The sequence below is a fragment of the Polyodon spathula genome, chromosome 14, assembly GCF_017654505.1.
Source record: "Polyodon spathula isolate WHYD16114869_AA chromosome 14, ASM1765450v1, whole genome shotgun sequence".
Lineage (NCBI taxonomy): Eukaryota > Metazoa > Chordata > Actinopteri > Acipenseriformes > Polyodontidae > Polyodon > Polyodon spathula.
In genome coordinates this window covers 37,012,713-37,040,691 of record NC_054547.1, presented here as the reverse complement: position 1 = coordinate 37,040,691, position 27,979 = coordinate 37,012,713, and the positions used below count along the sequence as shown (strand labels likewise).

The 27,979-nt window shown below is 39.5% G+C and overlaps 1 protein-coding gene across 10 annotated transcripts in view; it reads right to left on the bottom strand.

Annotated features, from left to right (window-relative positions):
* Window positions 1-20,066, bottom strand: part of LOC121326758 (phosphatidylinositol 4,5-bisphosphate 3-kinase catalytic subunit beta isoform-like) — a 50,423-nt gene extending 30,357 nt beyond the window's left edge. For 3 of the 10 annotated variants that reach the window (XM_041270220.1, XM_041270228.1, XM_041270229.1), the window contains exons 1-2: window positions 19,183-19,382; window positions 8,953-9,025 (exon numbers count right to left, since the gene is read on the bottom strand). The gene's annotated coding sequence lies outside the window, so the exon portion shown is untranslated. The other 7 variants (XM_041270223.1, XM_041270221.1, XM_041270222.1 and 4 more) reach the window with 7 other exon arrangements.
* Between the last annotated feature and the right edge of the window lie 7,913 nt (window positions 20,067-27,979).

Genomic DNA, 27,979 nt, shown 5'->3' with positions numbered 1-27,979 from the left:
TGAAAAGCCAGAAGGTGTTGAACTATGTCATTATATATATATTTTTATCTAAAAAAAGCCACAACACACATCATTGCTTGCTGTCATTTACAGCACCATGGCCAGTTTCTGGGGAAAAAACACACTGGTTTTCTTTCATTGTTATAGATGCCGCTAGAGTACAAAAAAAAAGGCAGGAACTAACCCAAATTAGTTCACTTTTTCTGGACAAAGGTTAAAGCCAAAGATGCCCTTTTAAAAGAAAAAAAAAAAAAAATTGTTTTCACAACCCCCCCCCCCAACACTTGACAGTAACTGGGCCAGTGTACCGCCTGCAGAAAACAGAACACAAGCAACAAACAAGGATTTGTATTCATTTCTCTTTTTATTATTCATTTTGCATTTATAACTTGTATGCAATACAAAAAAGAGCCACACTGCAAGCCTACAGCCATACAGAAGGAGTCTGTGCCTGTTGTTCAAAAGCAAGCTAGTCAGAAATTCAATCATATTGCCGAGCAAAGCTGCTTTAACAAAAAAAGTGGACATGTACTTCAGTGCAAAGAATTCTTAAGATTCCAGTAACGTAGAATCACCGTCATGCTGATTTTACAACCAGACTCTGCAAAACAGACCACACACGGCTTTTCATACAAAAGGCCCAGGTTACAGGGAGTACAAGCCTTGAACAAACACCTGTCACACATGCTGTGATCTCATGCTTTAACCATGATGACCCGGGAACACCCCACAGAAGCCCCTCTGCCCAGTGGCATTGAGAACCAATAGCAACAGCAGAACTAACACAACAGTCTTTCTGCCAAATGGCTGTGTTTACAGTCAGATTATCACCAAGGGGTCCATTTCGCTCAATAACACTTCGTTCTTAAGAATTTATATTTCCGAGACGTGACCATTGTCGTGATTGTTCAACTGCTTTCATTTAATTGACTAGCAGTGACATCACTTGAAGGAATTTGTTGCCACTGTTGTGATGAGCTCATTTAAAACAGAATGCTGCTAATTGCAATTTTGATCAATGATTTGCTAGAACCGATTAAAAGGGAACTGGACATGTATTTTAAAAAGGAACTGAAAAACAGGAACTGACCCCAAACCCAGTAGAGATATCTACAATACACTTTCAAATAATCATTGAGTTCCACTCTTCTGCTTGACAGCCCTTTCTTCCCTTCCAAATCATGGAGGGAGGTTATTTCTACTGTAGGAAATATCTTAAAATCAAGACTATGAAAAGAGAACAACTTCCCATTTTGAAAAAAAAAAAAAAAAAAAAAAAAACCCGCCTACAGCTGTTCATGTTTCCACATAAGTGACAGATAAGCACAAATCAGGAAGTCAAGAAGTTAACACGTTGTGGTTTATTTGTTACTGAAATGAAAAGAGCAAGCCAGCTGATTTAAGCAGTACAAGACAGAAGATGTTCGATACCAAAAAAAGCTGACCAAGACAAACCACAAACTTGGGGAAAAATAATTCAGCTGTCATTTTACAGGGAGCACAGAATCTCATACTTTAACTAGGGTAAGGAGTGTGGCAAAAATAAATAAATAAAAAAAACTTGGGAACAATACCCTGCTGTGAATGTCTGATGTGTGGCAAAATAAACAATTTCTATGCATAACAAAGGCAATTGTTTTAATATTTGATCTAAAAACACAGTATGATACAGTGTGACTTTCAGAGAGAGAAACTGATTCAGCATTCCTAAATTATACTTGGCTCAGTGAATGTAAACATCAGGCTTTGCTTAAGGCACAGTTTTGATCTCCAGTACTGGCAGACAGCAATACAGGCCGCTCACATAGTATTTAAGCTCAGTAATAGCATCTGTCTCCATACTGTACGTGGAGCTCATTGCCGTGGAAGCCTGAACACCATTGCACAGGGGCCGTGACTCATGCAGACTTTGCTGCGGCTGTATATGGACAAAGTGCTGCTGGATTTCCAGGTCCGAACCCTTTGACACATGCCAGTGTGTTTACATTCCTGAGAAATACCAAGTCCAGTTCGAAAACTACTGGTACAAATTCACAGGACAGCCGGTGTGGCTATGCAAGTCCAGTTCCCATAGCACTCCACCACGTATATAAAAAAAATAAAAAGTCAGGCTTCTGGATACTCCCAAGCTGACCAAATGTGTGTTTGTCCACAGAGATGCCGCTTACATAGACACACATCTTTGCTTATGTAACATTAATACCTGCACAGCAAGTACACAGTAATTCAAGTTAGCGAGGATTTGATCCAGAGTGCTAAAGAGTTGCATTAGGGGTACTGTGCCAATAACATTGGACTCTAGCCCCCTGCATCTCACAGTCTCAAACACTCTGTTTGCAGGATATGACACGTCTATCCACGGTCAAACTCCAAAAAAGGCTCCAATCACAGTTTACCACGAGACAGCGATACATCGACAAGATTAATACAGTAAGCTGCACTGCACACCTAGAAAAAAGAAAAAAAGAGAAGTCAGAAGAAATTAATGCATTTTTAGAAAAATAATGTTTTTGCATTATTCTACCCCATTTTAAATGCTGGATATGAATACCGCCTCACAGCTGTAAGCCATTTGCCCAATACACACCTTTTTGAAGACCAAGCTACTGTATATTTAAAAACAAAACAAAAAAAAAACACCCCATACACACTTTATAGTTGCTGTTAATAGAAAAATAAATTTAAAAAAAAACCATGACGTACAGATAAGCTGGTCAGGTAAATTTCTATTACATGGTTCCCATTTGGCCACTGGGCTGGAACAGCGCCATTATAAAAGTTTTAATAGCACCAGAAAACTGAGAAGGACAGTCGCCTAGCAACCTTCCTTCTGCACTTCATTGCTTCTGTTAATTTTTAATTACAAGGAAAAAAAAAACTGGCACGTCTTAATATACTGTACAAGAAGATCTTAAATCTATAAAAAATACAGCCACCCAATGACTGAAAAAGCTGTGCTGCATCACTTAAGACAGGAAGTTCAAAAGTTTGTATTCCAACTAAATTCCTTTCTATGTACTGTATTGATAAACAGAGGACATATCTATAAACTCTCAAAGTGAATTCCGTGGATGATCAGAAAGAAGACGTCACTTCATTATGAATATAAATGATCATCTCAGGAGGCAAGGCTTTCTTACTGGTGCAGTCCTTGGACCTCCCCAGGTGTATATTAGCATCCTCATGTTTATACCCAGCTTGACCATTGCAGCGTGCACCTTTTAAATGAAAAGATGCAAAACATTTCACAAGCTGAATACAAAAAACATGGGCGGGGGGGAATGCAGGTCCATTAGTCATATCCTGAAAGAACAGTGAGTTCATGAATGAATCAAGATAAGTAATTAGTCAGTTTGTGGGGCCCAATGAGGCCCACCGTCCTGAACCACTGCAGGATGTCTCAGACAATGCGCCTGGTCATAGACACGGGACAGCAACACGCACGAGTCACGCTGGGAGGATCAGTGCCAGAGACAGAGCACCAACACGAGGACAAGTCCCTAACTCACCACACTCCGAGAACAGCCGAACAGGGGCCAAAACGAGCCATCTAGCTGTCAAAGATTAAAAACACAGCATGAATGTCAAACACTTTCTTTTAATAGGAAATGAAGAGTTAACAGCTCTGCCTGCATGTACAGTATTACCCAAGCACAGTGTAGCGAGAACCGTTGTGTGTTGTGTCATCTTTTCAGTAAGTTTATATCCTGAAATAAAGCCAACAATAAGATCCTTTTTCACAGGACTGATCAATTCTTAGAAAGCCTCCCTAAGAATTCAACTGGTGTGCCTAATTGTGTTACTTGGAAAAAATGTGTCACAAAAGGTATTATATCATCCAGACAGTTTTAAAGATGAAGTATTTCTATGGAACAGCAGCTGAAAAAAACAAAACAAATAAAACAAGATTAACAAAGAGGGGTCAGCTTGTCACAGTCCAGACTGTATTCCATTTCATGTAATTAAAACTACAGAATATAAATATTCATCCAAAAGGAGAGGAGGAAATCTTTCAAGTTCAGTGTTCCAAAGTTATTTCATTAGGGTTATTTAAAGAAGCACAGAGAGCAGAATCCTAGGACAGAGTTTAATCAAATGGTTAATAAGTCTGTGAATGTTTGATAGGGGTCAGTTAACCAATTTAGTACCTGGTTAAAACAAAAACCCAGACTCTATACCACGGGTTTAAAAACATCAGAGGCCCAGTCAAGTGCAGCCTTTTTATTCTCAACAGGTGGTCAAGTGGAACAGTTTTCTCCTTCCGTTTCTATTCCACCAGAATGGTTTTAGTCACTTGACTGTGAAACGGGCTCGATTCATTCTGTTTCAGATAACTTCACGTCACTCGAAGCTGAAAAACAGTGTACCCTGTGGTTTGTCATGCATTGCCGGAGAGCTTAATCATTTTCTAAAAGACAAACAAAAAGACACGCATAGCCAGCAGTTACCACTGCTTTAAGCGCCAAAATGGAGACAGAGAGTGCTAAACACAGGAAACAATATCTATTTGTCTATTTCAGATGGGTAAAAGATCTCCCCACAATAGCCTTCTGTCAAACCACAGCGCTGTCAAATAGCAGCATTACCAACCTCAGCACAACAATGCCTTTGTTTGAACATTCCTCAACTGTGTAAACAGCATGGGGTGCAAACTTAACAGTATATTAAAGTAAACCAACTACAGGAAGCACCACTTTTATGAGTGTGCCATTTATTGAGCTGTGCTGTACACAACGCAATTTTGAGTTTCCTTAAACATATACTGTAATGAGGTTTATGGATAGAGGCCTTTACTAGTATTGGTCACAAGAGCTCAGACACTACCGTACATTTATTAAATATTTTTGACCTTTGTGAACACATTTGTAAAATTGCTTGCTAGTTTCTCTAGTCCTGTAGGCTAGTTGTTCAGATCGCACAGAAACTATGAAATTTATTTCTTTGTAAACAAAAGGTTTAAATGACTAAAAAAAAAAAAAAAAAAAAAAAAAATGTATTTCAGGGTGTTTTGAGCAAAAGCCCATCTTAAGCTTTGTAGAAAGAAAAGTAAACAGTGCAGTAACCCCCCCCCCCCCCCCCCCCCCCCCCCCCCCCCCCCCCCCCCCCCATTAAATGTTTTCATTTCTATACACTGCCGTTATACCTCCTTTCAGACACACACACACATAGATTATTTATAAAGACAGAAAACTTGCCCCCGATAGAATTAAAAATAGACTGCATATACAAGTTAAAAACAGTTCCGTTATGGAAACATAAAAAAAATTGAACCATGATAATTCCATAGACATACAGGACAGCTCTGTCATGTGTCTTTCTAATTTTAGGAGATTCATCTCTGCCAGATGAACTCTACTGACCTAATAAAATGATATAACGTCTGCTGTCAAAAAGCAGTTTAACAAATTGTTCCAGCTGCCAAAAGGGGAAGCAAGTCACAAACCCTTGGAAACAATAGCTGCCATGACTGCTCTATTCATAAATATATTTTGATGCTGCTGCTTATCAATGCAAGAGGTAATAATGCACAAACCACTAACGTGTGCTTTTGTACAATTTTAAACCGGACAGCGCCCTTTACTCATAATGGAAAATTATACCCTGCATTTCCTGCTCAATTTACATGCCAAGCAAATAAAGAAAGGGCATCTTTAAATCTATCAAGTGCAAAGCATATGCAAAAGGAATGTACCTATTGTTTTTTTCCTGGAACACTCAATACCTCGAAAACAGAAGTGCCCAGACCTCCTTTTCCAGTAAACTGTTCTATTTCTAATGTTCTTCCTTAGTGAATTGCACCTGGGGGTGAGAGCTACAGAACTATAGTAGGTTTCACAAACCTACTGTACCTACCAAAGATCATCCAGCGAAACTTTAAACAAACTGCATCCAAAAAAATAATGCACTTATGCAAACTACAAGATTCAGCACCAATGTACTTGCAAGGCAGGAAACCTGTGTGATGTGAAAGACAAAAAAACCCAGGAGAGACATAGTCCTTGTTTTCCATAGCTAAACATAAAATCAGTTGACAGCAAGAGCCTTGAGGCCAGATGCCTAGAATGCCATGCTCTAAGACAGACACAGAAAAAGAAGCATTGAGTAAAAGTACAGCACTTGCACCACCCTGTGTTCTCATGGTTCCAATACTCATCTGGGCCAGTAAAGAAGCGGCTCTATTGTGACCAGGGTTGGGGTCAAGACATTTTTCATTTCCTTTTTAATGCATTCTGACAAAGCCACTTGGCTCCCTGCACCCCATTATAGTGGGACAGAAATGTCGAACAGGGTTTCTAGGTTACTGGGTAGTGCAGGTCACAGATCCCTTCCTCGGGATGATATGGCTCTATTCCAGATCAGTACTGGAGCATACTGTGCTGCTTGAGGTCTACTATAAAACTATAAATATGCAGTTCACACTGATAAGCAACTTAGTTAAATGTTCTGCTGGTGAAAAAGTCATAAAAATAAAACCAAGCGTCCTGCTAATTCTGCAAGCTATTCACTAAACAAACAAGCAACACATGCTGGCACTAGGCTCAGTTTTACCAATTGAGTTGAATGCTGAGCCAAACAAGCAAGCACTGCAGTCTGGTTACAGCAACCTGGATAAAAATCCTTTAGCAGCAGCAAGTCAGCTATAAAGGTTTTCTAGTTGCTCACATTCTATGTACTGAACATTACAAAACCACTTGCATGGTGTTCCAGAAGTGTGTATAAAGACCAGAATGTTATCAATTCATCAGTGTGACCAAGGCTCCACAACTCTGCGGAGGACAGCAGAGGTGGTTTGTGGTCACACGTCTGCAATGCAGACACATGCCTTCATGCAAAGTGTGTAGTCTGAATATTTTTAAACCGTACATCTGAATTTTAGGCATTGTTCCAAGTCTCAATTGTATCAGAAGACGTGTTCTTTGTGACAACGTGTTAGGTAGGGTCTTAATTTCTCAACTTTTGACACAGATTGCAAGCAAGTCAAAACAGCAGGTGCTGGTCTGTCAAATCCATTCAAGATCAATCTTAAAATCACCCACAACTCTTTCTTTCGTTCACTTCACAGCTGATATGAAACAGCACATAGGAGAACTCTGATAACACACCCACTTTAAAACTACTGTACAAAACCAACTTTGATGGAGAGCACAGCATGGAGAGAGGGGGAGGGAGAGGCGTGTGCCTGCAAGTCTGGTTGTTGTCACAAACCAGACATCCCCTTGCAGGCAGCAGCACGTTGGGACAGAGGCTCACTGCAGACAAGCACAAAACCAGCGATCCTCGTCAATGCGCATTCCTTAAGAGCCACACCGGCAATGCCAATGGAATCCCCTCTCCTGCAAAGCCTGCAGAACGTTTGGTGCAACCACACATCCCAGCCAGCACTTTAAGAGCTCATATTCCTCTCCAGCTGTAATAGAAATAAAAAATCCTGTACCTGGCCATTCAGTGATATATGCATGTTCGGAGAAGCGGAAGGAGGGCTTCAACGATCAACCCACAGCAGTGGATACCAAATACCATGCCAGAGACTTGAATCACTAAGCAATGACATTTTCTACCAGTGAGGAGCAGAGACCGCAAACCTGATCAAGTGCCTTAAGATACATTCTGGTAATGTATACAAATAGATAATTTCAACAATGTTCCTCAGTGTTTAACTGGACCAATTCAACATCTATCCAGGTACTACTTCATTATACAGTGGCCTGTTAATCCCGGGGCAGAATGGCCATCCACAATGGGAGTTACACTGCCCTAAAATGACTGATTATATTTTCAGACTACAGTAGATACGCCACCTGTGTCTCCAACACATGGTGAAATCTGTTCTTAACTCAGGAAATGGCACATATATAACCAGCTGGGGAAGACACACAGATGTATAAAAATATAGAATATTACATATACACAAACACACACAGCTGTCTTCAGCTCACTTTTTATTATTTATGTGCCTATACAATAATTAACACCTGGTTATTCATTAATACTGTAAGCAACATGTTTCACTTCTTCTGCAATGAATGGAGTGCAAGCAGCACCTGTACAATCTGGATCAGCTGTAATCAGTCTGACAATTCCGATTCAGCAGAAAGGAGCCAGAGAGAAAAAACAATAAAAACACCAACAGTGTATCCAAAGCACTAGCCAATGAAGGCAATGTGGCATTTCAAAGTGTTTCACAGTGCTGTACCGTTGCACTGTTATACTTTTTAGGAACTAAACAAACAAAGACTGGAGCAGATTAAGGTAAGCAGAAGTCAAAATACGACTGGGAATAACTTTTTTTTTTAATGTTAGCATGACAGGATTTCCCAGAATTGTTTCTCTACATATACCAATGTCAATAAGATTAATAGCTGAATTGAGGATTTCTATACATCTATTGTGCCTTGCAGAATCAGCCCCCCACAGGTGTCTTTCAGGAAGGTATTTATTCTATTGCTAAAAATCAACTGCGTGAGGAACAATGGACTACGCTGAAATTAAACTATCATGTCTAGGGATAACCTTAACGCCCCCATTGACTCACACATCAGCGGGGTGCCTGGAGTTTAATGGATAACTATCTTAACAAATGATCAACTCAACGCCAGACTTATAAATCTGCAATACAATATCCCTGTGAACAAAGTGCAGACGAGGCTCTCACGAAGCCATTCCCACTCCCTTTCTTTGTGCTACTATAGTTATATTGTACCGTGCCTCTGTTAATGCTCTATAGTAGGTACATTGTACAAAAAAATATGCATACCAAGTAGATCCTCAGGCCAGACATGCAGAAAAGCCTGTGGAATTCAGACACTATACTATAAACATATTTGCAGAAGTCTATAAAGACAGCAGATATACTGTTAACATGTCCTGTTGTGCCACCCTCTTCTCACAATGTGTTGGGGAAATCCCACTGTGCTGTAGAGCTCCTCTAGATAGGAACAGACAGAAACCTACCTGCTCTCACTTTGAGGTTTATTTCCTGTAACTCTCCCTCATAGTCATACCATCAAGGACAGCAGATCTGCATCTGAATTCATAAATATAAAAGAGGCACAAAAATGCAAAGGTTTACTGCAGTGCAAGGAACACAGTGTACAGAATGTGCATGCAGCTTTCCTGCCTATTTGAAAAGAAGTGCTACATTTAAAGTGGTTAACATCAATGCACAGTATTTACTGTTACAGCAGCATCAAGCTTTCAGAAGGCATTTTAAATAAAGTTCAATTGAGAAAGGCAATCTAATCTTACCTTCAATATGTCAACCAGCTTGGCTTGTTATAGTGTTCTACACTACACATCAGTATTCAGCACAGGCTGCAGGAACATTGCAGTATGCGGCTACAGTACCAAATGCCACAGCACTACCAGTACAGTAACTACAGTACAGTGCTAGGAAGCACAGGATTTCCTAAAGATTACATCATTTTCCAGGTCATAAATAAAGCAATAAAGACACTAAATTGCAAAAAAACAATTCTAGTTAGTGACACACAAATATTAGCCCACAGCAAGGATTTAACACAACATTAGCATTAACAATTCACCACCCTCTCTCCCTCCTCATTCACCTCAGTGTCACCCTCGACCCCTCCCTCTCCTACTCTCCCCACATCTCGACCCTTCCCTCTCCTACTCTCCCCACATCTCTACTAAAGCACATTGCTGTCTTCCTTCCTCACCGACTACACAGCTCCTAGTTCGGGCCCAGGTACTGTCCTATCTTGACTACTGCAACTCCCTCCTGGCCGGCCTCCTTGCCACCGCCATCTGTGCACTCCAGCTCATCCAAAACTCTGCTGCTCGCCTTGTCTTTTTCCTTCCTTGTATCTCTCATGCTACACCGCCACTCCGCTCTCTGCACTGTCTCCCTGTTGCTGCTCACATCCAATTCAAAACTCTTGTACTCGCCTATCGTTGTCTTGACCTTTCTGCTCCCTCCTATCTCTAGACTCATTTTTTTCCTACACCTCCTCCACCACCGCCAGATTAGCTGTAACCCGTCCTCGTTTCCAGAGCCCGCTCGTTCTCCACCCTTACCCTTCAGTGGTGGAACAAGCTACCCACGGATATCAGGACTGCTCAGTCCCTGACCACCTTCCAGCGCCTCCTCAAGAAACCTGTTCAGACATCTGTAAACTCCCACAACTCTCAACTATACTGGACTACACGGCACCCAATTGTTCTAGTACTTGTATCAGCTTGTACTTGCACTGAACTGCTCCATACCTTGCCATATTCTACTACTGCTCTTAATTATAACTACTTCCTGCATCTTGTACATTATTTTACTCTTATAGCTATCTGTATTCACATTTTTTGTAATTGCTCTTATTTGAAATCACTCTCATCCATTTATCGTACTTACTACATGCTCTTACTGGATTGGATAAGCCAATATTTTTACTACAAGTTCTTGTACTTTATAGCTGCTTGTATCTGCAATATGACACTCTAATGCGATATTCTATAATATGATACTTTGTAATGTGATATTTTGCAACAATTGCAAGTTGCCCTGAATAAGGGCGTCTGCTAAGAAATAAAAATAACCCACATAGAAAATGACTGCTGACAAGCAAACACAGAAAACGAAACCATCCTATCGGATATTTGACAACATATCCATGGAACAGATCCCTAAACCTAGCGATACTTTCAAGATCACTGACATGTTAATTCAGAAGGTTGTACTTTTGAAGAGCCACAGTTACCAGCATGGATAAGTGGAGATTAACATTTCAAAAGGTAACTATCGGGAGCTAGCCAGATGACAAAAGGTCACTTCAAGGTTACATAACCACATCCACATCCTGTTTGATATGGACTCCATGACAATCACTCTGTAAATCTAGTGCATGCCGTGCTCTAAAACCATGCAAACTCACCATATCTTTCTCAATTCACAACCCTTCAGTGTTCAGTAAACATCAGAAATGCTACTGAATACCTTTCAAAAGTCATCAACAAAGAAGTTTGGATCAGAAAACAGTCTTTGGTCAGAACTGATCAATTAGAAGCCAGCTGCAACTCCAAAGCCTGCTGTCTTTGCACGGGACAGCTTTGGGGGGAAAAAAAAAAACAAAAAAACACAAGACCACCACCCTAGGGTTTAGGGATATAGGGCTGGGTGAAAGGCAGTGGATCATTATTAAATAAAAAAAAAACATTAAGGGCATCAAAGATGACTTTTTTTTTTTTTTTTTTTTTTTTAAATGTAATAAACTGGAAACAATGTTACTATATAGGCAGGATGTGAAGATGGAGGAGGAACAGTCCTGGCAATGGTTCCATCCTTTACAGTTCGGGAATACAGAGCTATGGAGAGACAATCTAGTTATTGCGGCTTATTACATCGTGTCTAAATGCTATACTTTAAAGTTATACATTAACTTCTCCATGTGTAATTACAGATAGACAGATAGAAAACCAGAGCTGCTGCTTCATGGTTTGCTGCCCCTTTAAAAATGACACATGACACTTTTTTTTTTTTTTTTTTAGGCGCTTACTCGTTACTTGGAATTATACAAAAATAAAATTAAACAAAATGAAAAGTAAGCATTTAGCTCTTTTTCAAGCACTAGCTAAAACACAACTGGCACCTAACTGTAAGACAGGACAGCTAAGCTATTTACCTGTTAAAAGAAACACCAAACTAAACAAAAAAAGCACACAGTTAACAAATATACTGTACTATACAGTACCTTGAAGTTTCATACGCTTGAGCACACAGTCAGGCAGGCTTCCTTACACAGCAGCCCTGAGCAGACTGACTGCTTTCTTTAAATACCCTGCACCTGGCTCTAATTTACAGTATTAGCCATGTGCAGGTGATTATTAAACAATACAACAATTAATAAATGTAACTAAACAATAATCAAACAATTATATTTCTGGCAGGGAGGGTTTTAACCCCCTCCCTGCCTTATCACCACACACACACTCATCCTCAAGAGCATATTTTAACTCTTCTGGCTGTAATGCATGTGCAATACACTGTTCAGAGAAGTCATGTGACTGTGCACCATGCCACTGTAAAACTGAAGTGACACGCTGTCTATTCATGTACATGCTACTACATTGCATAATCCAACCATAAAGTGCAGACAAGTCTAGCTGGCATCTGTTGGCATTTTAAGTAATCTAAATTAAATGGCAGTATAAAACCCTTTGTAAGATTGCATTATGTTGTAATTTTATAATAATGCTGCAGTATGTTCTTTTGTTATAGTTTTGTTGCGAGCCAAAAATCATGAATCATACTGTTTATGTTCTACAACCACCACACACATGTAATAACTATTTGCCACCCATGCATTTCCACTTAAGCCAGAAATAAAAGTACAAGTTAATCAGGTTTAAAAAACATACCTGCTCTACTGTAACACTAGATTGTTCTTGTCAACAGGAAGTCACTGCATAAGTATCATCTTTACACACACCGAAACCTGGATTAACCAAAAGTCTGCTGCATATTCAAAGCACTATTCATGCTCTAGTGAGAGCAGACGACTCCTTAGTAAATATTGGCTTAGCTGCATGCATTATTTTAATCACTGCGGTCGTGAATATCACAGACCCTTCATCACTCCAGCTCAGATTCCTTAACAGCACACTGCAGGTACTAGGTACTAGGACTGTTTGTGAATTTCTGCTCTGGTCCAACAGTTTACAACTGTAACAGCTCATCCATTTACTGTTTTATAAACACAGGCAGGCTGGCTTCTCTCTGCATTAAACAGTTTTATTTAGTACTGTTGTTTTTACGCTCCAGCAAGAGTCTCCTCCCATCCCTACCCCCAGAGGCTTTCCAAAAGTGGAATGCAAGGTATTTAGCTATACCTCATCCAAACTTCTTTAAAAAACAGAAAGGTCAAGGCAAAAACTTGCCATACTACTCAGGGCTTCAGTGCCCAGAAATAAATGAAGTTTAGGTTGTTTAAATTGTGCACCCCCCACCCCATATACACACCCCTTACAGAGTCGACAGAACAGACTAGGTTGACTTTTTAGCTTTTAAATCCAGCAGGAGTGAAGACAATAGCGTCCTGGTACAGTCTGTGTCTACAAATAAACTTGCAGAAAACAAATTAGCTGCATCGCTCCTAGTCACATTTCAGCTGATGCTCCACACGCCCATGCAAAACAAAGCCACAGAACTGATGAAGCACACCGAGCTCATAACTGTTCATTGTCATGTTGTTATGGAACATAGATAACAAACAATTTTTTTTTATTATATATATATATAAAACTTGCAATCATAGTAAGTGTGCTGAGCATTTTAGGCATTATCTACTGTACCAACTAGCTTTGATCAGGTTAGGTACTCCTTAGAAACACTGGGTTTGATCAGGCATTCAGACGTGTTTACACACTGCCATTTCCCATCCGGATCAAATATGCATCGGTACATTTGATCAGGATCAACTTTCACACAGCCCGAGGGCTTCGTATGCACGCCTAGAGCACAAGTCCGAGCTTCACGTTATTACGCTCCATGCCATCCCACTGCAGGACGCAACAAAAATGGTGTTGTTGTGATAAATAAAAAACTACTTTGCACAGTCTAAACTAATAAACAAGCACCCACAGGTTTAGCGCAGTAAGTATTTACCTGTTTTGCTCCAGCCTAGGAGATACACACTTCTTGATGCAGCATTAAATGCTCATGATCTGGCCTTGCTCTGCTTTATTGGGATAAAACTGAAAGACACTTTAGTAGACTGCCAGGTTTTCCCCTGTATAAGCACCTTGTAACCAAGGGAGCTGGATCTAGGGGCACAGTAGCACAATACTCCTTCTCTGAGGGAGGGGGGTTTCCTCCGCCGATCTTTTTCCTCTTGCAGGTACAATTGCTGCAGCTCCCATCCGCTGCAGCTACTGCAAATCTAGGAGCCGAGGCAGGAAAGCAGAAACGAAAGAGGAAGTATGTTTCTTATACCAATAACATATGATATTCAATAAGTAGCAACATTATTACGTTTACAAAAGCTAAAAAAAATTCACGTACCGGCTGTCGTGTATGAACTGATTGTTTTTTCACAAGAGGAGGCTCCATATGATGTAATCAGTTTTGCATGGCCTGTGCAAGACAACTTCAAACCACAACAACATCCTAAAATCACCAGCCTTGCACAAAGTTGTTTTTCTGGGGGCCGCATGAAAAAAAAGATGCTTCTCTTTCACAATCACCGCCCTTTCTGCTAATGGATTTGAAAAGTCCTTCATTTTCTAAAGCACATCAAAAGACTAACATCCACAGCAGCTCAAGGGAAACCAAACAAAACACAGCAGGGTAACTTAATTTAGACACCGTACAGACTAAAACGAATGAGAGCCAGCACAGTTTGTCATCCCTTTTTCAAGCCAGAGAACAGAAGCATGACACACAGCAACACCTGCAATTCCTACAACACACAGCTGCACTTACAATTGAAAAAAAAAAAAAACATTGTGAATGTACAGCCTTGCACACTCTCCTACACTTCAATCTGAGCTCTACCATAAAACAACCGCAGCACTCAGCACACCTTTCAGACGGGCCCCACAAAAGTAAACCAGACTGCAGTAAAACCTCCCTCAAAAACAAAAGATCAGATACTTCCACCTCACCTTCAGTCTTGTTAGAGTTCAAGAGCCAGAGTCTTACTTCACTTTCAAATGCAGGTCTTTTACACGTTGCGAGTAAGCTTTCTCCCTGGGGCACTTTCTTTTAAACCCATACCTTCCCACCAACAGGATCACGACAGTCAAATACCTTTTTTTTCTTATGCAAATTCTTAGCATAGAGCGAACAAAGTATTGAAGAGCTCAAGGATTTTAACTCTGTGCAGGCTCCTCTCATTTGCACGGGTTTGTCAGAGTGAAGAAAGACTACACAGCTATACATATCTGGAGGACTATGACAAGGACGGGGCCCCGAGGGAATGGAGGTGTTGATCAATGACACGGGGAACTATCAGGGGCAGGGGGTAATGTCTGAAGAAAGTCGGTTTGTTTCACCTCAGTGCTTGATGATAGGACAGAGCCAAACAAACACACCCAGAGATGGCCAGGCATCTATCTGACACAGTGCTTGTGAAATGGTTAGAAAAGGGTCACCAACTAATGTGGACCACAAACTGAGAAAGGGTTTGCTCCTCTTGCGGTTAATGAACCACATGTGATGTAGAAAGAATGTCAGGGTAGGAGTCGTGTGCTTGCATTAATAGAACGGCTGTGCCACACATGGGGAGAACATGTCTGAACACGCCTGTCCGATTACCCTTCTTATTAAATGTATCTGGGGGTGAGGGATGACCTTAAATTGATTATCATAACACGATCATCAGTTGAAAAGCCAGCATCAAGGGTTTTCCAACAAACAATAAATTTGACTGCAATAGCCTGACGGCAATAGCCTGGCGAACTGCAGTACAGTGAATTGGCAGCTCATGTGCAGGCATCATCGCGTGGCAGCAACCAACATCTGGCTAGTGGTCTTCCAAAGCATCCCAGGAGAGGCTTTCTGAGGGAAAAGGCTGAACAGTATGTTTGCTTCCATACCAGTCAGGTTCAGAGCATCTCCAGACTGTTCTCAAAAACAACAAGGACCTGCAAGGTTTGACTTCATGACTGTTCTGCTTCTACACTTTTGGAAAACAACAATGGGTATCTGTCTGGAAGCTGGGCCTGCAGCATGACTACGCAACGCATCTGAACTGCAGTTCAGTAAATATTGGAATCGTCCATGCGGAAAGCTACTTAGAAAATACAAAGCCTGTTCACTGCTTAAAAATAAGATCCTGAAGTTGAGCAGCTTCCAGAAGCCCACAGATGGAGAGCTAAGGCATGATAAATATACTTGTTTGAAATGGAAACAATGCAAAACCCAAGAGCTTTACTGTTTACTGAGGACAGAGTGGACTGGTCCTGGTTCTTGGGTAGTCAGACCACACGACTCAAGGCTGCTGTCCAGCCCAACCCTCATACAAAGACATCATCTACTCTCTAACCTGCAGTTTACACACAGGCTCAAATTTAAACTTTAGCAGTTAGGCCTATTATTCACTGATCTGATTCTTTGTTGTCCAAAGAGATTTACAGCACTGCTACAGTTAAAAAAAAACGTTATTTAGTCCACAAATAGAAGCATTTAAAATTGTTTCTGGAAACAAAGCAAGTTATGTAGATTCTGTGTACAGTAACACAATGGGGAGGTCAGCAAGCTGAACCAGCATGGGCTCAATATAAATAGCTGGACACATTTCTTATCTTACAGCAGAGAAGGCAGTCTTCTCTGATGCAACAACACAGTCCAGTGCATTTCCTCTACCACCCACATCTAGACTGTGCTACCCCCATTGTTGATCTGTGTTGGCAGAACAATCTCTTAGAAAAGGTCACTGATAAGGTCTTCTACAAACTTCCATGAAAATATTACCTATAAAAAGGGACAGAGAGCTCACAAAATAATCCAAGTAAATCTTACTAGGTGTATATTTTATTTTTAGATTTAAATCTCTACCTCAAAATATAAATACATAGAGATGAAAATGATGAGACAACCCTTGCATAGCATTTTGATCCATTCCTGGTGTCATTCAGACACACCTGAGCTTTTTACCTGTGCACTGTGGCTAATCAAGCACGTATTAAAATCTGATAATGCAAAATAAGTTATTTCAATCAATTCCTTTTATATAGGAAATATAAGACCTACAAAATGGTATCAATCTAGATTTAGTAAGGTTTACTGAAATTGTTTGTGTGCTTTACCACTTGGACACCAATAATGGCTTACTAGTTTACTTTCACATGGTTCACCCCCTATTCACTAGCCAGAGGCAAGTCATTACACACTGCACTATATATAAAACACACACACTGCGTTTCACCCAAGACCATTCACATGATGAGTCAATGGACTGCACTACTCGCTCTGAATACTGACCTTTCCAACACATTGTAACTGATGCTATTACTGACCTTGCCTGGAGGCAGAGTTAAACACTCATCTTTAAATAGTTTAGTGATTAAAAATCACATGGTGGTGTGGGAACATGGTCACTGCAATCACAACACACACATATATATATATATATATATATATATATATATATATATATATATATATATATATATAAATGCTTTCCATGGTATTTTAATCAGAACCACAAACACTTATTTGAAATGTGTTTACTAAATGCATACGCACAAGAGGCAGAAAATAGAAATCTGCCTGTCAATGTGTTAAAGCCTTTCATTATACTTGGCGGAGAAGAAAGTAAAAGGAAACATTTATGAAGTAGTTCCACAGGACGAGCCATGAAGAAAAAACACAACAGATCTACATTCTCAGAGTTTCCATCCCTTCAAAACAAGACCTACAATCCACATGGCAAGAGCACTGCGTGATTTAGCACTGATGCGAAACCTATTATTCACTGATTTCTGTACAGCTAATGGGAATGTGTAAATGAAGGGAGTACTGGGTGGAATTTCCGTCCTGTGCGACAGCTTTTCTTACTGTCAGCGCTGAATTCTACATTAATCCCAGACACAAACACATGCTGTAGCTCACAGGCATGAGTTACCATTCCTGTCAGTCAACAGCAGTGCAAGCCCGGTATGCCTTCAGCCCCCACTACCTCTGGAGCTACACTGACACTGATGTAGAAAACAATCCGCTTCATTGTTGGTGTGCAATGATTCATGTACACAACATGCACCCCTGGAACACCACTCTCATCAGATGGATTTCTTTTGAAAGTTAACACTCTAATGGGCCAATTCTGTTCTGATACCTTCATAAAGAACTATAAAATGGGAACTTTTGGGATCGAGAGTCAGAGTGAAAGATTTTGTCCAAGATGTTTTTTGTCTAAATAGCGGACAAATTGGCAGCTGACTTAGCAAGTGAGTCAAACAGGCTCCACTCTCAGAGATGATTAATAATAATAATAATAATAATAATAATAATAATAATAATAATAATAATAATAATAATAATTCATCTTGATCTGGTGAGTTTGACTCTCTTCATCACCTACTACACATCACATGTTACCTAGTTGTAGTATACAAAAGCATTACAAGAAGCCAGTTGGTCTTACAATGTACTTCAAGCGAAGGCACCACAAAGCGCAAACAGTACCAGGACCTGCAATGTATTTGAAAATGCTGCAGAAAACTAAACAAAGTGTTTCTCTACTCTAGCACAGGCCCTTCTTACCTGCTGACAGCAGGACAGGATTAAGGGGCCTAACCACTCCTGGACCAATATAAACTGCTGCGTGTGGACTGGTTTACTTTTAAGGGATATTTATTTAGAACATGTTGAATTATGGAAAGAAGCCTGGACAACGCAGGTCAGTAAATGCTTATTTTAACTGTGAAATAGCTTTCAAAATAGACAGATCTGTCAGTTATTGTTAAACAGTGGTAAACCAGGCATAAGGGAAATATCAATACACATGCCCTACATTCTCAGCTGACCTCAAGCAACCTCGCAGGAAAACTCTGCACAGACTGTATATAGAGCAGCTGTGAATGAATCCACATCAAACTGTGCCAACAGCCCAAGAGTTCTACAGCAAAACATGAACAAGCACATATACACAAACAACAAAAACAACAACAACATCATGCTGGAGCTGAACACAGGGGTCAGCAACAAGCTTGAAAATCTCATTTATCACATAAAAGAAGAAATATACCATTTTCATTTCAAAGCCTGAGAGTTGTTAAGAATTCATTTTTCTTCTCTGCAATTCAAACAAACACCAATAAAATGCTTAATGAACAAAAACACCGTTTAACTGAAACAATTAAAAAACAAAAGAGGAGACTTGAAAAAAACTCTTATCCGGAACGTTTAACCATTATCCTGTTTTCACAGTATTCAGCCAGAATGTGTTATGTTATATAATACATAAACTTTTAAAAGTTACATTTTAGAGGCAACCTCTTACAGCGCTTAATAAACACGTTTTGGATATACATTGTGAATCGTTTTGCGTTTTGTGCAAGTTGTTTAGGCAGTATGGAAAGTCGACTTACCCCCCACCACGAATCCCTCAACACCGGAATGTCTTAATCATAATGAATGTACAGATTCAATAAAAAGTAAACTTTAATAAAGCCACCACGAGTCTTTCAGCAAACCTAACATCTGGTTTAGTTAAAGCAGACTCTCTTACGTACCTCCTGTGTGTCTATTTCCCCACTGTTGCGCTTGGCTAAACATAAACTATTCAGGTCGAATCAGGAAATACAACGAAATCTAATTCACAATGATTGTCCAACAGCGACCAGCTTGCCAAAAACTTTTAAAACGCCACGAACACATTTTTTTTTTTTTTTTTTTTTAACTCGGACTTGCAATAAAGAGGCGTGACGCAATATAGCCCACCGTTCCAAGCAGGTGTGGATTGTTGTCTTCTGTTTCTTTTTTTTTTTTCAGTCGTCCTATGCGTGACGTGTTCTTCTCGGCTGCCGGAATGATGATACAGGCAGAATCCCTGATCTCCACTCCCTCGCTGTGCAGATTATTCGACTCTGATTTCACCCGGAAACACAAGCTTCTGAAAACAAAACAACAGCTCACAGGGGAGCAAATTTAAATGTCTTTCTCAGCAAACACAATTGCCGAATGTGGTGCTTCTGCAAAATGCACTTATAATAACAAGTAATGGAATGTTGTTGTTTTTTTGCTGCCAAAGTAGTACACGGGGACCATGTTGCAACTTGAAAAAACAATCAAGAGAGGTGAGGTAATGAAGTTCAGTGACGTGAAATGAGAACCCACTTTACTTTAGCCTTACCTTATGTGGATTTATTGTTTCAAATGCATCACTTTGAAACGACATATTTAAGGTGGTTATCTGTCGTTTTTATTGCGATTGATTGGAGTTGGAAGTGAATAAAAGCATGATGACCTTCCAGAATAGACTAATCGTTTTTGTTGGTAAATAAGTTAGACCAGTTTCAGATGGGGTGCTCCAGAGGCGTGCCAAACTCATCTGAAGTTAAGTACGCGTTAGAGCCGTACTTTTATAAATTCGGTTAACCAATTGCACATCGTTTTCTTACTCAAGCCAACTCAAGTGCTCCCGGGTTAACCTGAATTTTCAAAAACTCGAGTTGGCTTTTTTTAAAAAAAAAAAAAAAAAAAAAAAAAAAAAAAAGCGTTTCTCGAGTTACTACGTGAACTGGACGAGTCTCAGTCGTGTTATCGCGAGAGGTGGCCAGACGGTAACAGGTAACCAGATTACTGTATCGTTATTAACATTGTAACACTTTACCATGAAACACCAGGCTTTTCCACAAAATTCACTGCAGACTGCCATGGGATATGGGACGGTGTCCTAAAATCCCAAATTCGCTCGTGTCAAACAAATAAGCAGCTAAGCAAGTTTGAATCATATTTACCATCATATCCGTTGTAAATAATAATAATAATAATAATAATAAATAATAATAATAATACATCTGAATTTAAAAGGTTTTCAGGCTGGACTGTTTTTACCTCTAACAAGTCCATGATCTATCCGCCGCACTAATCTAGTTACCGGGGCTATCTTCGTTTTCAGAAGCCGCAGTGCTAAGGGCAGATCAGCAAGCGGATTCCCCCAGGTAGAGCACGATTTTCGGTCAGTTAGGAAGTAGAGCTGCTGTAGGCTTTTTTTTTCCCCAGCCGCATTTCTATGAAGTCGAGCTACAAGAACACGAATCACAGCGTCCCCGTTTAGCTAAAAAGCCTGTCACTGATAATTATTGAAATAGTGATTGTTTTTCTGTTTTATTTCTGTTTAGATTTGCCCCAATATATAAGAGCATCAAAATAAATCGCTCAGGTGAAATTAACAGAAGTCTGCGGTCAAGTTAATATTTATGCAAACAAGGATTGATTTATGTGGTGTGTTTATTTGTTTTGGTAAAACGCTGTCTCATACATACATATGTAATGTTTTATTTATTTATTTTATTATATATTTTTATTTTCTTTGCGGTCTGGATTTGGACCGCTGACCCTCGGCGCTAGGGACAGACAAGCCACAGTTTCGCTGAAGGGGAATATCGATATGCATATCAATTGCATATCATTTCGCCGCAGGGCAGAGAAAGGCGTGCTGGCGTCAAAAGAGCATCGAGGCGAACTTAATTGTTTCAGACGCCGCGCTAATCATGTACTTTGGGACTTAAGCAAAATGTTGTGTTTGAGTTGAGGTTGGCACGCCTCTAGAGCATCCGCCTGAAACCGGCCTTAGTCTGCATCAAGTGGACAAAAAAGCGATCTAGCAAATCCGGCAGATCTGCACATATTCACAATTTAAAAGCGTAAAGACAAACTTACACATTCACATGTACACTGTCATTACTAGCAGTTGATTAAAAAACAAAAAAACAACACTGTAGATAATGACCGTTTAATTATATATATATATATATATATATATATATATAATTATATATATAGTATATATTATATATATATATATGTATAAATATTTAACGCGTGCATTACAAAAAAAAAAAAAAAAAAAAAAAAAAGCTTAATGTAGGGTATCAACAATATATTACGGTACATTATATTATTACACAGTGCAATTGTCAGTTTTATTAAGTGTATTTCTGTGAGACGGCGAGGAAACTTTACTGAACTAAATGCTCAAAGGGTTCCCTTTTCACTAGTTTTAGTCCAAGCAAGAGGGATACATTTTCTTAATCCGCTATTTAGACTCATCAAGTGGACTAACTGGTACGTTGTAATCGACCCAGCGGCATTAAAAAGGGGGGCGCTTACTATAAGATTCGCACCTATCCGCTTAGAAAAAAATATTTAAAAACGACCTTTACCCTCAAACGCACTTTAGATTTGGTGCATATTTAAATGAGGTGTTTATCAGAATGGGGAAGTCATTAAGTCATTACTTTGTCCTAAGCAAAGCCCTGTTGGAAAAGAACATGGCAAGGTTTTTCAACAAGCATGAACACGTTTTTAAAGGTATTATATGTAGAAAATGCTGTAATTTGGAGCTTGATTTGCACATAGGTATTTCACACCCAACTTATTGTTCCGTTGTTTGATTGAGTGTATGTGATTGTTACGTTTTCCTAAGGATGCGGTGCTGTTGCATTAGTTCAGCATGCTGGTTTACCAATGCCTGTTTCTACCAAAATAATGCCTGTTCTAAAACAAGCTGTCGGGCTGCAGATCGTCGCTTCTTCAAGAAATAATGAAATAATTAACTGCAAGTAAAAACAACCCGATCATACAACAGTGTCTTTGTTCACGAGCAGAGGAATCTCTTCCTCTAAATGGGAGCCAGCCTTTCTAATGCCACGTTGTATCAGCTTTGAATGCACTTTTCGAACGGATTTCTGCTGCTTGTAATTCATTACTTATGTAACCTTTGTTATTCTATTGCCAACAGCAACGCACATTTTTGATGCGTTTTGCTGATAGCTCGGTGGTCTGAGTATAACTTTCAGCAGGGTTCGAAATGCTTGTGTGTGTGTGTGTGAAAGCACCCCCATAAGAGATGAGAGCCCCCTTTTAAAGGTTAGAATTCATTACTTGTGGTGCTGTTTAAATGCAAGCTTAACTAACTCGTGTCTGTCTGAAGGGAAACTAGGGTAAAGTCTGCATTGCTGTATGACATACCGGTAACACAGAAGCTTTAGAAAATGACCCGTTTTAACTGACCATGATCAGCCTTCACTTCTGTGTTCAGTTAACGGTGACCTACAGCTTGAGTACCCACCTGTCGTACCTAAGTCTTTAGAACGGCACACTCAGATCTGATAGAACTGTGATAACACAGAATTGGATTCTTGTCAAGGATGGCTGCCACCTGATTGGCTGAGAAGTGGACCTGTCTTTTTGTTTAGCAAGCAGGTTAGGTGGAGTTGAAGGGGTGTGAGGCGGGGTTTGTGTGGGAAAGGATCCTTCTCAAATCTTATCCCGCACTAAGGGGTCAGTGAAGCGGGTTAAACGTGATGCAAACGGTGGTGCTCCTGCTTCAAGCTAAACTTTAGGATCACTGAGGACCTCTAGTGGGGGAATGTAAAATACTCATCCCAGAATGTACAATAGAAACTTGTATTAAATACACAAATACTTATTTTTGTTATTGGACCCTTAATTACAACGTTAAAGTTACTTCTCAGTATAGTATTTTTCAGCTTAAGAAAATATTCAGTATATACTGGTATTCGACTGTTATTTGTACCAGTAGCTTATAAACTCATAAATTATTTAAAAACTATTATAATTTGTTTTTTTTTTAGCTTATAATTTATCTGTGGGTTCTAGTTGAAAAAAAAAAAAAAATCAAAAAAAGGACATACTTTTTAATGTTAATGTCTCAAAGCTGCATATCTGCCTACTCTGGTGCATTATATATACTTGTGTTTAAAGGCATGCTAATCAAGGGTTTAAAAACCACCACTCGTATTATCACAAGCACTGTCGTCACACTACACCTCCTTTTCTGCATTTGAAGATCTTTTTTTCTTGTATTGTATTACTTCATTTTGGACTGTTGTATTCAGATTCTTCAAAGCTGTCAATTTAAAAGTTGCTGTATAATCACTACACGTGTTGTCATTGCAACTCACTCCAGTTGTCCAGCTCAGAACTAATAACCCAGTGCAGCCCCAACATGATTCTGCGGTGTGTCTATAGGCTTGGGTTTGAAAGATGTGCCTATCCTGAGTAAAAAAGAAGAAGTGAATGATACAGCACAATAGAAGCGTCACCAGTAATAATGTTAGAGTAAATGCTGCAGCTTCATGTTGTTATTCTTATTTTTTTTGTCAGTCCCAGTGGCTCTTAGTTTTGCTGCTGGTCTGGGGAATCCTAATTGCCAGATCTGAACACACCTCCCCATTCCATTCCGATCATGTGACATGGTGACCTTTCAGCTCTCCCAGCACCATATACTCTGCCTGTTCTAGAGTGGGCGGGGCTAGCAGGGTTCATGTGGGTCATATTGAAAGACAACATGATATTCCTTTTAAACCCAAAAGGACTTCCTCCTTTTATATACCCGAGGTGGGATCGAAACATCACTTAAAGATGGCTCTTAAAGATAGTCAGTCCTACAATGATGTCATTTATTTTTGATTGTGCAGAAGATGAATATATATTCCTCATTAAAGTGGCTGCTTACTGGCCTTAATTTTCTAAACACATAATAAACTTAGCGGAATAAAAGGCGGTGCATAATAATATAATGCGTTGCTCCAGCCCCAGCATGGTTTTATTAAAGAGTTGTTTGGTTTTATTTGATTAAATACAGCCTAATTCAATCCAAACTAGCACAAGTTTAATCAAATAATATGAAACTACCCTGTAATAAAAAACACACTGGACTTAAAAGCAGGCATGATATAAAACTCTACATAATTCCTACCTTCAAAATATATAATTAGTTTAATTGAGAATTTCAGCCAAAAGGAGATGTAATTGCTTGAAAGGAATACTTTTCATATTTCAGGGAGTGGAAACCTTAGGGGTAGAAATGCACGTTTAATATGAACGCGTAATGACAAACGGAGAGGTCAGCTTGAATGTCCCTAATGTACTACATCTGGTGAGAATAATTCCCAACTGCATGCGTGACTCATTTCTTAACATGATGCCAGGAAAATTGTCTGAAAAGCTCGGTAAAGGGGTCAAACAGTAATAGTTACAGCGCGGTTACAGCTATCAGCCCAACTTCGATTACGATATATCTTTTGGTATGTTTACACAATTGAAGTATATATTTTTTATTAATAATAATAATAATAATAATAATAATAATAATAATAATAATAATAATAATATTATACAAACTATTCTTCCAATTAATAATCCTGTGTGAAAGAAGTTGTAGAAGGTCACATTTGTAAGAATGACTTTAAGAAGATGGTAGAAATGAGAGAGAAACACAAAACTGATTTTAGCGATCAAACTAAAACGCATTTCCGAAATCTTTAAATACCTCTACCTCCCCCTGGTGGTCAATGCATGCTATAGTTACAACTTGAAATTACATTCAAATAGTTTTAATAGTGGGTTATTACAAAGCTACACACACACACACACACACACATGCGGTAAACACAGGTGTGTATGGCTTAATATAGGGTTAACAGCAGCACTGCGTTATTAAACTGTCCGGAAAGTGGGGGTTTAAAGCATTTGCAAGACCTACATTTCTACCATTTAAACATTTCTATAAGGCAATACAACTATATCTGAGCGCAAGGAACAGCAATACCATTCTGGCTGTGTCTGGCTGGCATTTAGCTCTAGTCTGCTGTGTACCATAAAAGTCCCTTCATTTAATTGAAGTATTATTCACAGCATTTTAAGTGTTACGGGATTAAATATGAATTTATATGCTGGAAAGTTCACTCTAATGCTGGGAACACGTTTGCGTCAAAGCGTGTTTCAAATCTCTTGCATACGCTTTATGTTTAATTCATAACACTTTGATTTTACAGTGTGTCGTTCAGGGGACGTTTCTAATGTGTTTGAATACAAGTAAAAATGATCGTTATTTACACAACTGTTACTCGTGCGTTATTGAAAGTTCTGTTTCTGAATAATCATACACAAAACAATATAGGCTACTTGAAACTTTTATAAACGTTGATGAAAGAAATAAGTCTTTGTTGTTTCGTGTATATTTATTTATGATTACTGTGTTTAATAACCCGAGGTCCCTATAGGGGATGATAAAGGAATAATAATAATAAAAAAAAAAGTTACATGGAGTGATCGCAACAAACCCAAGAAGAGACGCGGGAAGTGAGCCGTGCGTGTTTATATTGTAACGCAATTTAAGACAATGAAAAGTAACCCATTTGTTTTATTTTAAGCATGCAAAACACGGACTAACTCTATAACAATTGCCGGATTTCTGTGAATCAAATATTTGCATATTTTCCTGTTTCTATCAGATGTATAATAAACATCGGTGACCCCAGTCCACTATCAATAGATTCGGGGTGAAGCTGACACTGTGCGACTGGGAATGGTTGAGGTTAAATGTAAAACATTTACAAGAATGTCAGGAATTCAATTGTGTACAATACTGGGAAACCGGCAGCCTGAATGTGATTTTAAACGAGACGCGTTTTCTCGATCTATTCGATTCAGTTGTGCAAAACCACATTTGGGCTAAATCCGACTTCGAACAAACTAGCATGCAATCTACAAAAAAATAAAAATAAACATAAAAAAAATAAAATAACAGACGAGACCCCTCTGCTAAGCACTTAATCGGGAAAAACCAGCAGTCTTTGCGTTGGCAGTAATCTGATTGTGTTCAGGTTGTCAAGAACCATAAGGAATGCGCCGCATACATAACACTTGGCGATGCTTTCTTTTCCGGACATTGTTCAAAACATGAAGCACTGAATTCGAATCCACGGTCTCTAAGAAGCACAAAGTGAGTGATACAGGCAAGTTACTCAGTTGATTCTTCATTAACTCAGCCTTTTTATGACATCTTGGTAAGACTGACACGTTTCAGATCCCACCTCTATACATTTTTTTTTTAAATCAACCAATCGATCAATCAATATTTTATATAGCGCCTTTCATCGTGGACCACCATCACAAAGCGCTTTACAAGATAGTGAGGAACAATTCATAATAGGCGACATTAAATACACTGAGCTACAGGGAATAATACATCAAATACAAACAGTAATACATAAATAAATACGTGTTATGTCCTTATATATAAAACACCCCCGTGAGTATAATAAGGTATGCTTGAGGCATCGTTCTCTCTATGGGATCTTTCATTCTTAAGGGTCATAGGCCCATTTTGTAATTTTATAGTTATAACAGGACTACCCGAAATAACACCTGAAGATCTAATAGCACTTGTATTAAAATTCGTTACATAAAATGTGTGTGTGTGTGTGTTTTTTTCTTGTAGAGATTATTTCGTAGGCCATGTCATACCTGAAAACACAACAAAGAAGAAGAAAAAGCAAAATCGGTCCTTCCCACACTCACTCATATGAGGACCAAGTTATAGGAAAGGTAGCCTTTTTACCCATTGTGTGTCACGAGTACCCAGTAACTAGTTCTTGGAACTCCTACCCGTGGCATTTCGCATCTCCCGAACACTGGGAGACGCTCTCTATGCAGGTGTATTGTCAAGCCCGTTCCTCGATCACACACCTGTGGTCCTATCAGACTGTGCGGAAAAACAGAGAAATGTTCCAAACACGCGCGCACTGTGCCACAGCCTCAACAACCTGCACGGCTCCACACCTGTTTCCTTTCAGAGAAAAAGAAGGGCAGTAAGATTTGCATCCTTTGTTTTACACCTGCTGAGGACAGACTACATAATGTGTGCTCACATGTTCACGTGATGAATTACATCTGCACTTTCTGGGGAAATTAGACTTCTAATTCACCTAAAAAAAAAAATAAAAAAAAATAAGAGAATTCAAATGTGATGACATACATGACAGGTACACACAAACTAATGATTGAGTAATACACGTTTTCCACAGCATTTTTTGCAGTTTTTCCCTGCCTTTTCCAATGCTATAAGCTGTGTACCCTGGTTTGCAATGTTACCCTAGTAGACCAAGAGCTTGTCGTTTCTTCTGCTGCATGATTGTCCGCATGGGTTCAGGTAGGCGATTCTCTAGGCTCGGCGCGTCCCTAACGTTTCTTCTGCTGCATGATTGTCCGCATGGGTTCAGGTAGGCGATTCTCTGGGCTCGGCGCGTCCCTAACGTTTCTTCTGCTGCATGATTGTCCGCATGGGTTCAGGTAAGCGATTCTCTAGGCTCGGCGCGTCCCTAACGTTTCTTCTGCTGCATGATTGTCGGCATGGGTTCAGGTATGCGATTCTCTGGGCTCGGCGCGTCCCTAACGTTTCTTCTACTGCTCTTCCAGAGGACATACCTGAGCGAAGGATACGGCACAGAGACCGAGAGAACACGTGTAAGGAATCAAAATGGATAAATATCTTCA